The 14,221-nt window shown below is 34.3% G+C and overlaps 1 long non-coding RNA gene across 42 annotated transcripts in view; it reads left to right on the top strand.

Moving 5' to 3' along the window:
- LOC122058723 overlaps positions 1-12,617 on the top strand; it is a 32,735-nt gene extending 20,118 nt beyond the window's left edge. For 36 of the 42 annotated variants that reach the window (XR_006133905.1, XR_006133927.1, XR_006133934.1 and 33 more), the window contains 8 exons: positions 596-665; positions 1,224-1,366; positions 5,193-5,307; positions 5,900-6,002; positions 6,094-6,390; positions 7,962-8,019; positions 8,180-8,253; positions 12,544-12,617. This is a non-coding gene — a long non-coding RNA (uncharacterized LOC122058723). Of the gene's footprint in view, positions 1-595; positions 666-1,223; positions 1,367-5,192; positions 5,308-5,611; positions 5,690-5,899; positions 6,003-6,093; positions 6,391-6,932; positions 7,010-7,961; positions 8,020-8,179; positions 8,254-12,543 lie in introns of all 42 variants that reach the window. The other 6 variants (XR_006133950.1, XR_006133951.1, XR_006133901.1 and 3 more) reach the window with 6 other exon arrangements.
- Positions 12,618-14,221: the final 1,604 nt, after the last annotated feature.

The following is a 14,221-nucleotide window of genomic DNA, read 5'->3' as shown; positions in this document are numbered from 1 at the left end:
ACTAACAGGACTGGATGTTTCAGTATGGATCAACAACCAAAGGTTGCCAGGTGATCAGATTTTGTAATGAATGTTAACCTGGATTTTTGTCCCACCCAATAATATCCGCATCCGGTTATCAATAAACAAAAAATTGCATAATGAATCGTATTTCTAGTCTAGGGTCAGACTAAGAAACTACTTTGCTTGTCCCAACTATGTTGGTGAAGTAGTGAACAATATATGTATTTTTGTAATATTTTCCATCTCATGCAAGCAAAATCATGTTCCTTATCACATAATAGTATATATAATAGTTCTTTCAATTGACCTAATTTTTTTTCCAATATTTGTTCTTGACTTTCAGCATATGACTCTTTCACCATTGTGCGGAGCTGTGCGATTTTATTTTATAATTTGTTTTATTGGATAATTGTTCTTGGTTGCGATGACATTTCTTTCCCTTGACATCACTTGTGCACCTCTTGTAGTTTTGTACTTGGGTCTTTTTTTTCCCCACTTTCAGACCCCATTGTAGGGACTTGTTTTAGTTTGTGTGGTGTCTTCTCTCTGATAGCCGAAAACAGTATTAATTCTCTGATTTGTTTTCCACCAGAGCCTTTTCTAGGAAGAAAGGAAGGAGTAATGTTATTGTGGATGACCTTGTAAATGTATTCACGCCTAAGGTGAGGTTTCGTTTTTCTTTTTCCTCCTCATTTCCTCTTTTGTCTTTGATTATTTCCTTATGCCCTTATTACACTTTAGCTTCTAGTTATCCACATGAGCTCTGGTGACCATGACTACTTCTTAGATATATATTCCTTTTAAATTGTCGTATTTTCTCTATCTATCTGTCGAAAAGTCAAACTGTTGTATCACTGTAAATCATTTTTGGTAATACGTGGTGGCACTAACTAAGTCTTACTACTGTAGTTCCTCCATTTTCTGCTATTTCTGTGAGTGCACCGTTATGTAAGGAGACAAATCTAATTCCTAAACGATGATTTGCAAATAAATACACAAGTTCCATATAAGATAGAAATATCTGATAAAATGGTTGATTGGGGTATTTGCTTTGAAACCCTAAGTAAGTATCTACAGATTCCTCACTGTAAGCTTGCTTTTTGCTTAGATATGCTTTTTGTTTGGCAGATATTCAGTGTGGTATATTTTGTTGGAATTACTTTAAAATACCAATAGTTGTTAATCTTCTGTTTTTAATCTAATCAATTGTTTGTGCACAGCTAAAAGATGGCCGTTCCTTGTAACACTACTCATTCAACGGATAGCCTCAGAGATATCCACAAGCAAGGGGTGACAGCTGAAGTTGCTTTCTCCAAAAGCCCTTCGAATTGCCATCCAACGAGCAGAGGATTCAAGTTGTTGGGTCAGTGATAGGAATTCTATTGTGCTTCATTTGATTTACTCAATTATTATTTAGCACTCATATTGAGTAGCTTACATGGTTTCTTATGTTGAGGATGTTTGCGAGATTTGTAAGTTGTATTTGTACTTGATTAGCTGTAGGATTTAAAGTGATCCTTTATATTATTAATAATAATAATAATAAAAAAAGCATTGTGGAAATAAATGGAAGTGTTTATATATGTATGAATGTATCTTTCATCCTACTTTTGGCGTTTCTTTCTTTTTCTTTCTTATCCATGAGGCAGGAGGATACTTCATGTGTCTGTTAAAATTATATCTGACTAGTTTTAACAGACACATGAAATGAACATCCACACCTTTGCTTAATTGGAGTTACATAGCTCTTAAGTCAATAGTATTATTAGTAACTTTATGCTTATTCATTTGATTGAAATTCTTTCAGAGTTTGTTTCTCAGTGTTAACTTAGGAAATACTAATTTTTTTTTGCGTGTTTTCGTTTGCAATTATATCGATTTTCATTACTTTGAGTGCCTTATTTTTGGTGAGTTGTCCTATTACAGTCATCCACTCATGCAGTTGCTTAACATGGCATTTTTCTTGGCATTAAGATGTATCACCATTTTTTTTAAATTTACTTTTAACAGATATGTTTCTGCTTTCCTGCTCCCCAAACAGTAATAAAGTATTTGCTTGAAGAATTGAAAGAACAAATCTTAATATTAAATTTAAGATTACCATGAGGCAGCAAATGCTTGTTGTGTTTTGCCTTTTCCTTTTTCTTTCTCCTATTTGATCTTATCAGTTCAGTTTTTTTTTTTTGGGGGGGTCGTGGTTGTGTATTATGAAGTTCACTTCATAGTTGATATGATAATTTATGATTTTGGCAGAATTTGCCTTGGCTGGCAATGTGATTGAATTTTGCTTTATTTGTATATTACAAGTACATGCAGGTATATGAAAGTTAAACTTGATATAAACTTGTATTGATTCCTGGGGTTCATACAAGGAATGTACATGCAATTACATGCCTTGTTGCCTTATTATGAAGTTCACTTCATAGTTGATATGATAATTTATGATTTTGGCAGAATTTGCTTTAGCTGGTAATGTGATTGATTTTTGCCTTATTTGTAAATTACAAGTACATGCAGTTATATGAAAGTTAAACTTGATGTAACTTGTATTGATTCCTAGGGTTATTGGGACCCTTGGGAATGATAGCCCGATAACAGTCGTCACACCTCCGAGTGAATGCATTTGACAAGCCACTTGTTGACTTTGTTTTGGCCACTTATTCGTATTCACGCACACTTCCTCTTCTGTTGTCTATTTCTTACCTGTGATTTATTTACCAGTAATTTTCTCTTACAGGTAAATGCATTAAAATTTTTTGGGAGAATTGATAAACAAATGTTGGGAGAAAATCAGTGGTGCTTCTTTGAAGATGTTTATCCCTTGTTTATGATTATATATATGATTAAATATATGTATATATTCTTTAGTGGTTTGTAAGGATAAAATACAACTCAACAGATGCGCTCAACTCAACAAGGCCTTATCCCAGCTAAATGGGTTATAAATATCCATAAAATGATTTTTTTGGGGGGTTCAAATAGCACCTTATTGGAACAGCTCCAAGAAGAATACATGGTTCAATATAAGAAACCCTAACTCTAGTTTGGGACACTAAGCATAATTACATAGAGGTTAATACAGATGAGGTTTGGTAGTTCAAAAAACATTGTGATCAAGGTCTGATCAAGTAGAAGGACAAAATAAGTTATGAGAAAAAATAGGACAGCAATAAAGAAATTGATAGAATTTAAATTAGGCAGAATTTTGGCTAATAGCAAGAAAACTTATAACTTTTAAACCACTGATCAGTTAGGCCTGAAACTCAGGTCATTGCTCTTTCAGTGAGTCCTAAGAGGTTTACATATGGGTGATTTCTCTCAACTATAAAGGGGTGTGATTGGCTCCGCTAGAGAATCTAACAGAAACAGGCGAGGGAGCTAAATAGTGATAATCATAGTTATGAACTTATGATAGGGCCTTAACAATAGGAATCAAAAGAGAATAGATATGGGACAAAGAATTAAGAGTGGTGAACAAAACCCACTAACTGAAACTGGACAGGAAAACAATGTATCCACAGGGTATAATTTTGAACTGAAACTGTTCTGAATTTATAGAACAACTGAACCAGAATAAAAGGAATAAGAAGTTGAAGAGATGTTCACAGTAATCCTCTTGTGACAATCAGGGAATCCTCACTTAAAACCTTGAGGAGTCCATGTCAACATATCTCCCAGTGAATTTATTCTGTGAAAGAAAATATAATTTCTAATTTGCAAATAAACTTGTAGACTGAGAAATCTGAAAATAGAAGCTCTTACAGCAACTTCTGGAGCTTCTAGTATCAGATTCAACTTAAGTTCTCAAACAAAGTCGAAACAAGAATAACTCAAATTGAAATAAAAACTAGAACAGAGATTCTTCTGTTGTTTTAGTTACAGGCTTCTTAGAGTAGCGCATAGTTTAGGGTTGTAACACCTTTGTTGTTGGTTTCTACTGATGCATGCCCAAAGAGGCAGGCCCATAGGCTTCTAGAACTTAAATGGAAATTGAACCCACCCCACCCAACCCCCCCGCCCCCCCCCAAAAAAAAAAAAAAAAAAGGGAAAAAAAAAAAAGAGGAGAGTAGTTCATCTATAATATCATTATAGAAGTTCAATCACTGGGACCTGGAAATCAATTCCCATGATTTAGAGTTCAATCTTCCTGTTTGTTGTGACATGAGACTCTACTCTGGAGTCTCCACTTTTCTATTTTATTAGGTAGGATAAATATGCCAATGGATTTTCTAAACAAGTCATCGCCTTAAACATATTCCAAATGAATGTTTGCGATTTGGTCAACTGGTACTTGGGGCACACTAATTGACCTACTTGCCTTTAATTTGTGGGCTTAAAGTAGTTGCAATGGATACTAGCATGATTAGGCGTTTCAGTCTATAGGTTTTTGAGATTTAGTTTGAAAGCTATGATTCTAAAATTTTGTTGTATAAATTGAAATAAATATCGGCAAGAAATGTCTGACAATATAAAGAGGCATACAAGAGGAAAGAGCAACTCTTCAAAACCAGCATGTCAAGAATTTCTACGGAAATAATAGATAAGACCCCTAAGATAGGATTAACTATTTGTTTCGTAAGAAACCACGACTTTCCCTATTGAGAAGTGATCCTACAAGGACTTAACTTTCTTAATAAGTGACCGACCAACTAATCGATCGATTGAGGAACCTACAGACTACTACTGAGAATTATAGCTAGAATTTTCACTATACCTTTATATCCATGAAATTTTTTAGAAATTACTTCTGAGCTTCCCCAGAATTATAGGTCTAAATGTTATTTGCTAGTCCTATATGCATGTTGATTGTTGGGTACTGCTCGTCATTTAGTTGCCTATGTTGCTATAGTGATAATTGATCGGATGCTCAGATGATCTTCTTTGGTTGGATGATGATTTGGGTTTTCTTGTGGATTTTAAATGGAGGAAATACAGATCATGCTTATAATGGTGTACCTGTGGGTTCTGAGGTATTTCTCATTGTTTAATACATAGTTCCTAATTTTCTTAATATCATCAGTTATTTGTGAGTCCATAATCCAATACGTTTATGACTACATTATTGTCGTCTATTTGTTGAACTGTTCTGGTTTTATGGGCTTTACTGGTAATATTTCTGAGTTGCAGTTGCCTTGAAGTTGCACGGTATATTTATTTTTTCTTTATTGCTTTTTTTTTTTTTTTTGAAGATTTATTATTTCTGCAATTCATTTGAAGGAGCTGAGCTTGTAGGAACTCTCTTTTGTGCTGCTTCTCCAAGCAAGTGTGGATACTCTATTGTGCTCATCTCTCACCTCTATCAAGGTATTTGGCTATTTTATTTTTGTTGTATTATTTTGTTGGAAGAATTAAAAGTTAACTAGTACCTTTGGAAATATGTGATTCCATATTTTCATTTGGAGTCAGATTATTATTATTTTTCTTCTAGAAAATAGGTATTCTATTGATATAGAGGGAAATAAATAAAAAAAACAACTTACAAAAGTATTATACGAAAAGAAAGTAGGTTAAATCTCTTAACTAATAACAAACTTCAAGAATTCAAGAGTTCAAGAGTTCTGAATTCAAGATTTTAAGCCTAAGAATACGATAACATTGCTGCTTCAAGGCATACTCAAGGAATCGTTCCCAAGGTTTCGTCAGATAAGGCCAAAGCTCGAAGAGTATGTTCATGATCTATTCAATGGTGTGTACAAAATTTTCTGTCTGGTCTTCTCTTTCTCTTTTGTCATACTTTTTGTATAATAAAAGCCTAAGTAATTGTTCTTGTTTTCCAGTCAGTTGAGTTCTTCCCGCTACTTCCTTCTGTTGCAAAACTACTTTAGAGTAGTAAACCATTGTACTAACAAAAAGTAGGTTACATTTTTTTATTTTTTGCTGAATCACATACTTCTAGAAATTCAAGAAGTGAAGTCCAAGTGGAAGGTAACATGGCGACCTCAGGAGATATTCAAGAAATCGTTCGAAGCTTTCATCAGATAAGTCCAAAGCTTGGGGAAGTATGTTAATGTTTTTTTTATTGGCGCTTATGATTTTTCTGTTGTGTCTTCGTTCTTTATTGTCTTACGTTTGTTTCAAAATTTTCTTTAGGAAGGAATAAAGGTGTTGAATAATTGGTTGGAGGGGGAAAGATCGTTTGACTAAAGCAAGATTTTAAGCTGGAACACTGCAAATCTGACCATAATGCAAGCTTACAGTGAGATTCTAAAGTAAACACCGCTATGATCTCTAGCTTCATTTGAGAAGCTTTGCAGAATTCTGTGGAAGATAGCCATAGGTTTCACATAGCAGGTTTGCATTGTTGTTTCCACTTCGAAACCAAAGGTGGGATGGAGAGATTGATATTGATGAATGAATCACTGCTTGAACAATGGGCTGTTGCACCAGGTACTGAATGTTAACCTGGATTTTTTTCCCAACCAGTATTATCCGCATCCGGTTATCAATAAACAAAAAATTGCATAATGAATAGTATTTCTAGTCTGTCAGATTAAAAAACTACTTTGCTTGTCCCAACCATGTTGGTGAAGTAGTGAACATTATATGTATTTTTGCAATATTTTACATCTCATGCAAGCAAAATCGTGTTCCTTATCACATAATAGTATATATAATCGTTCTTTCAATTGACCTAATTTTTTTCCAATATTTATTCTTGACTTTCAGCATATGACTCTTGCACATTGTGTGCGGAGCTATGTGATTTTATTTTATAATCTGTTTTGTTTGTTAATTGTTCTTGGCTGCATTGACATTTCTTTCCCCTGACATCACTTTTGCACCTTTTGTAGTTTTGTGCTTGTTTCCATTTGTAACAATATGGTTTTTCCCCCCCACTTTCCGACTTCATTGTCGTACTTCTTTTGGTCTGTGTGGTGTCTTCTCTGATATTTGAAAATAGTCTTAATTCTTCGATTATTTTCCACCAGAGCCTTTTCTAGGAAGAAAGGAAAGAGTAATGTTACTGTGGATGACCTTGTAAATGTAATCACGCCTAAGGGCAGAGGTGTGGTTTCATTTTTCTTTTTCCTCCTCATGTCCGCTTTTGTCTTTGTTTAATTCCTTATGCCCTTATTACACTTTACCTTATAGTTATCCACATGAGCTCTGGTGACCACGACTACTTCTTATATATATATTCGTTTTAAATTGTTTTATTTTTTCTATCCATTTGTCAGAAAGTCGAACTGCTGTATCACTGTAAATCATTTTTAGTAATAGTGGTGGCGCTAACCGAATCTTGCTACTGTAGTTCCTCCATTTTCTGCTATTTCTGTGAGCGTAACCATCATGTAAGGTGAGAATTCTAATTCTTAAACGATGGTTTGCAAATAAATAAACGAGTTCCACATAAGGTAGAAATATCTGATAAAATGGCTGATCGGGTATTTGCTTTGAAACCCTTAGTAAGTATTTACAGATTCCTCTCTGTAAGCTTGCATTACTCAAAACCAGAATGTCAAGAATTTCTGCGGAAATAATGGATAAAACCCCCAAGATAGAATTAACTATTTGTTTCGCGAGAAACCACGACTTTCCCTATTGAGAAGTCATCCTACAAGGACTTTAAATTTTCTTACCAGCTAATCGATTGATTGAAGAACCTACAGACTATTGTGAATTATAGCTAGAATTTTTCAATATACCTTTTATATCCATCGAATTTTCTAGAAATTACTTTTGAGCTTCCCCTAAATAATAGGTTAAATGCTATTTGCTAGTCTTGTTCATATATGCGTGTTGGTACTACTTGTCATGTTCAGTATATCCATGGAATTTTCTAGAAATTACTTTTAAGCTTCCCCTAAATAATAGGTTAAATGCTATTTGCTAGTCCTGTTCATATGTGCATGTTAGGTATTGCTCGTCGTTTAGATGCTTATGTTGCTATAGAGATAATTGATGGTGATGCTCAAATGATCTTTTTGGTTGGATTGATGATTTGGGTTTTCTTGTAGGATTTTGAATGAATGAAACACAGGTCATGCTTATAATGGTGTACTGTGGGTTTTGGAGGTATTTCTCACTGTTTAATACATAGTTCTCTAATTTTCTTAATATCATATCATTTTTTTTTGAGTCCATAATTCAATATGTTTACGACTACATTATTGTCATCTATTTGTTGAACTGTTCTGGTTTTGTGGGCTTTATTGGTAATATTTCCGAGTTGCAGGAACTCTCTTTTATACTGCTTCCCCAAGCAAGTGTGGATATACTTTACAGTGCTCATCCCTCACGTCTATCAAGGTATTTGGCTATTTTGTTGAAAGAATTAGAAGTTAATTGATACCTTTGGAAATGTGGTTCCATATTTTCATTTGGTGTCAGATTTTTATTATTTTTCTTATAAAGAATAGGTATTTTATTGATATGAAGGAAGAAAAAATTAAAAAACAACGTATAAAGGGATGCTATTGCCAAAATGGAGCCTCCAACATTTAGACCCCCTGTTGAAGCGCCCCAATCACTAAACTTGTTTAGTTTGATTTTCTTACAATTCAAAATTCAGGCTAAGGTATCATCATGGAGGTTTTAAATGATTGGTTAAAATAAGATTTGAGGCATGTAACTTGCAATGCTTCCTTAAATTACTTTTTTTTGGGATGAAAATGCTAAGGTGGATATAGAATTCTTTTAGTGGTTATTTCTTCTTGAATTTATTTTCTTAAAACATGATGGGGTAGACCAATTCTCCATTGAAGTATGGAGGCCTAGATGCATCCATTCCTTCAGGTGGTCGATTAAATGTGGTCATGGTCTTTGATTCACTTTAAGACAAATTAGTCTTTTATATTGAGCTCCCGCTCTGATACCAATTGAAATAACCTAGAGGGAGGTGAATAGGTTACACTAGTGAAAATTAAATTCTTTTCGATGTATAGGTCCAAATGTGATTGTAAATAAAATACGGAATGAATATGAAACTAGCACAATCACACAACACCAAGAATTATAGTGGTTCGACTAAATCCAAGTCTAGTCCACTCCCTACAAGAATTCTCTTATAAGGTATTCCACTAGTTCTCTCTTTCAGTACGGTAGGTAGGGAAGAAAATCTTTACAATCTTTTTCACGGATAAGAGTATCCTTACAAATCCCCTTTACAGGCAGAGAGACGTCTTTACAATCTCCTTTGCAGGTAGAGAGTCACCTTACACTCTTTTAAGGATAAGAGGTTCCTTACAATCTCTTAAGGATGACAGGGTCCTTACACAAGCTTAAGTACAATCTAGACTTAATGTAAAATAGAAAATGGAGAAGTGGTATAAAAGAGTATTACCTCCGGTGTGGTGCAAATGAAATATGCAATGATGATAGAATGAATGCACCTTTTGAAGTCTTCTTGGTGCTTGTAATGTAAATGCCAAGATGTAAGAATTTGAACTGAAGAGATGGTTTAGACCAATTCTCATTTCTAGTGCTCAAATAATGCTTCTCCAAAGTTGAGATTAATTGTTAATTAATGAGTAGCATTAGATGTATTTATAGGTGAGCTTAGGAGAGCATTTTAGGTAGTAAATCTCATTTAAACGGTCATATTCTGGGTCCACTGGTCCACCGAAAAGATCCGTTATAGCAAAATATAGCAAAATATAGCCGTTGGGGCACTTCCAGGAAGTCACTGGTTGATCGGGACTTTCTATCGGTCAACCGGATATGGTCTTGGACAGTTCCGGTCGATCGGGGCTTCCAGCCGATCGACCGCCAACATGACACTGTTTTGACAGAATGCTGTCATACTGACCCGTCGTCAGTGTTTTAACCATAACTTTTCGGTCCAACCTTGGATTTACTTGAAATCAGTTGCGTTGGAATATTGATTCGATTTCCTACAACTTCCATGAAGGTTTCATCTCCTGATACCGACTCTAAGATTGCCCAAAATGCCCTTGAGTCAAGTTAATGTGGTTTTCACAGAATTTCACCATAACACATTTTTCCTAATATGTTCCTCACCACTTAAAGACTTTCCATACTTGGTCAAGGTATGCTCTATGGTCATTCTAGTATGATGCAATGCACAAATATATGTGGAAGTTACAAATTACATGAAAAATGACCAATCTATCCTAGTGGTCTTCTTCTTCACTTGAACCTTCCATTCTTTGGCACTTCATCTTCTTTTCTTTTTGTTTGCAATTCCAAGTCTTCGAGCTTCATGTCTTGACTTCTTGAAGCTTGAATTCTTCTAATACCTTCTTCAAGTATTGATACCAACATGTTGATACTTTTCATTTGATGACTTCAATCTTCATTTCTTCCTTTCATTCATCAAATTCGATCTTTGATATGAAGTCTCTACAAAACAATACTTGAAGGCAAATTGTGAAATACCTTTATATGTTTGTTATCACCAAAACCAACTATAGGAGTGTGGGCATATCCCTAACAAAATGAAGATGGCTGAAGAAGGCATCTCTTTACCCATTTATTCAGAAAAACATTTTGCACATAAGGATACTAAACTATTTCTTAAAAAAAATCATTTTTCTCAAGTAGTTACCAAACCATTTTTATGTTTTGATAAAAAATGGTTTTTATTAATATTTTTGTTAAATATGTAAAAATAAAAAAGAAAAATGATACCAGTGAGGGCCTAAGAGGTGACTATGGATCAATGGAATAATGGTTTACATTTTTCTCTGTCTAATTTCATCTGTGTTCGCTTAAATATGAGCGAGAAAGGAGATATTCAACCCCTGCCCGCCACACCCCCACCCCCTAAATATAAAAAAAGGAAGGAGTATATTGCTTGCACATTTTATGCAGCTTGGTACTAGCTGGCATATAATCTGGACCTGTTTATGCATGTGCTACCCATATTCAGTAACATGACTTCCATTGTAAGTTTTACTTCTTTTGCTTCATTCGTTTCCATTGTAATATTTCCTACTTCTGCTACATTCCCCATTCTAATGACCATTACTTTGGAGATTATTGTTGATTTTGTTTCCTCCAAAGATGTGAGTTTGATCACATCAGTAGCATTATTTTTTCCCTCTTGATATGTGCAATACACTTTTTTTAATTGTAAGAATTGCATCCTACATTGATTTGTATTTACTTTATTTGATGATTTTCACCAGTTTCAACATTATATGGGTTTTATTTTCAACCTAACAGGTGAAAGTATAGTATGCCTGATTGTAAAATGTGTTAAGAAATATGAGGTAACTAATGTGAAATATTTCTTTACTTAACTCTTGTCTAATACAGTACGTCTCTTTTTAGACATAGTCATGATAAAAGGTGCCAAGAAGTGGAATTGGGTCAATCTATCAGGCTTCACTTACTTCTGATAACCTTAATAACACCAACGTATATAAAAACAATAAAAAACTAAAAATAATTTCCTAGTGTCGAAAGGGGAAAACAGATTATATGTTATTGCTAATGAATGCATTGACACAGTATGCAAAATGACTTGAAGACAACATATAGCCATGTGAAGTGGCGCTGTTTGTTGGAGTAGATGTACATTATTATATATATTGTTTGAGGAATGTGGAGAGTTGGGCAAGTTCAATAAATACGTACATGTCATCGGCCTTGTTTTATTTTCTGATTAAGTAGCACTGTCTGACGACTTTGATCTATTCCACATCACAAGTGGGATTAGACAATGGGTTTGTTTAATGCAGTTTTGGGTTTTAGAAATATTCTAGGTGAACAAAGTTGTCTGGAAGAAGAAATCTTAAGCATTGCGTGCCTGGGAATCAAGACAGCATAACTCCTTATTTTGCTACGTCATCTGATAATTTGGCTTCTCTTTATCAGCCTCAGCTTTCATTGGAATGAGCAGTTTAACCAGGATGTTGGGAATCTAGTGTCCCTGATGGGAATTAAAAATCTCCCCGATGGGATGATTGTATTGTTATCGTTAATCCATATGTTTTTTTTTTTGGACTATCATTTGGATTTATTGATGAAGAATAGAAGGTAGAAGTACAACCCCATAGGGCAATAGTTTTTCTCCATAATTATTGGCTTCCTCCAATTCTGCTTTGCACCTCATCACTTTGTACTTTTCAAGAAAAGTTTCCGAGTTCTGTGTCTTACTATGCAAATATTTGCTCTTTTTTCCCATTATGACTTCATGGTAACATTTATTGTTTAAACTTTAAAGTGATGAGAAAATTCTCTCTCCCCTCTCTTAAACACTCGTGCACACACACACACACGCACATGCACACTTCATAGCTCTGAAGTAGGGAAGCATTCTTCCATTTACCTGGTTTTCAATCCATTGGGACTTGTTTTTACCCTTTTTTTTTTAGATTAAGACATACCTGACATCTTTGTTTTGTTGCTAGTTGTAAAATTTATTCTTAGAAGAGATTTATGGTCGTACTTTAATGAAACTTTTTTTTTTTAATTGTCTTTCCACACATCATTACTTTCAATTTGGTTAGGTGTCCATAAGACATATATTTGGGTTGTTGCACCTTAGGGCTTGAGATCAAATCCTGTGTTCATCCCAATTACCTGTATATGTGTGTACATTCATTTTCCATTTTATTTACCTTTTTTTTGTAGGGTGAACTTCGAGATGTTTTATGTCTCTGAAAAAAATCTACTGAGAGCTGTTCTTGGATTACTCAAATGTAAGGTTTGGTTTCTGTAATTTCTTGTCTTAAGATTATTGTTTCTCGATATATTAACAAGATTGTTTCAGTTTAAAGTTAAATTTAGTATGACCAAGAATTGGCTGATCTTTGATCAAATCAAACTTATTTTCAACTAGATTGGAAGTTATTTTTATTTACTGTTTTTCTCTGATGGGTTCCATATTGACGGAGAGACGGACATTTTGTTCTTCTTTGGTGAAAATTTCTGTTTGAAAAATTAACTTCTTAACTGCTATGTTCTTGCATTTTCATGGTCTTTTCTCGAATCGTGCTAGTAAAGACAGGTGTAACAATATCCATGACAGGACTGGGAACATCATTCGCTCAAGTAGTCGGTGTCAAAGAAAGGGGGGAGAGTTGACCTATTTCTGTGTAAATGCTATATGCTGATCTGTCTCAATTTAGAGATTGCATGATGACACTGCACCTTAAATGGTGCTGTAAAGCAGTCTCTAGATGTTAAAACATGTTTAGATCCTTCTAGACTTCACAATGCCGTAGTTTAGTAAAGTGTTCAATGTCATGTTCTGCCACGTATACATAAGTGGTTTCATCTGATGTAGAACTCCACACTTGTCTCAGTGGTAAATTATCCTGGAAATAGAGGCTCTAATTTTGATGCAAAGATTTTGAGAAATTACAAAACTACCATTAGAGGGGGGTTGAATATAAGAATTAAAATGGAATCTCTGTAATTTTGAGTTGAGCTAATTCCTCTAGTCCTTTTGGCCTGAAATGTTACCAATGAGATGGGCACACGGTTCTTGCTCTCCCCCCATTTTTGTATAGCATAAGGTAAAGGTTATTAATGCACAAAGAGGTATATATATATATATATATATATTTAATGTACAGAAAAAATAGAGGAAATGCCTACAATAAAGTTTATGACAATGTACGGGGAAAAACTTTTATCTCTTGTGCAGATCATTCTTGTATGGGATGTAACCAAAAAACACTCTTGAGGAAGCCTTGACATTTAAGAAAAGCTTTTTTGGACATCTCATGATAGATCTCTCACTAATAGATATCATATGAGTCTAATTTGTTACTTTATGATGCCTTATCCTTTCTTTTCATATGCAATAAGAAATATCGTAGGGATCAATCTGTATAGCATCTTTAGCTTTGGGGTTTAGAATTTAAATCTAGATCAGTTCAATTGGTATCATCTTGAGGTCAGATGGTGGAAGATATTACAACAAAGTATTTTCAACCCATAGTTCTAAATTTCGGTAAAAATGCCGAAATTTGGAGGTTTATCTGAGTCTCAACCTTAGTCAAAACACAACCACCAGGGACTTGACGAGTGTATGAGGTTTTGATCAAAATTTCGATGAAATTATAATAATGAATGAAATGGTCAAAAAATTTGCTTGAAATAGTTGAAATTTTGTACTATCCAATATTACGTTCCTTCATTCCTATTTTTTTGCAAAATGTTCTATGTTATGAGACTAAATTATGTGTAGAATAGGCTACAAGAAAAAGGAAATAGTAGGGTACGTCGTTCTGTAGAAACCTATGGTCTGACACCAAACTACCAATTTGGGGGTTTTTACACCAATCTAATAATTCAAGCATGT

The sequence above is a fragment of the Macadamia integrifolia genome, chromosome 2, assembly GCF_013358625.1.
Source record: "Macadamia integrifolia cultivar HAES 741 chromosome 2, SCU_Mint_v3, whole genome shotgun sequence".
Classification (NCBI taxonomy): Eukaryota; Viridiplantae; Streptophyta; class Magnoliopsida; order Proteales; family Proteaceae; genus Macadamia; species Macadamia integrifolia.
This window is presented reverse-complemented; position numbering and strand designations above follow the sequence as displayed.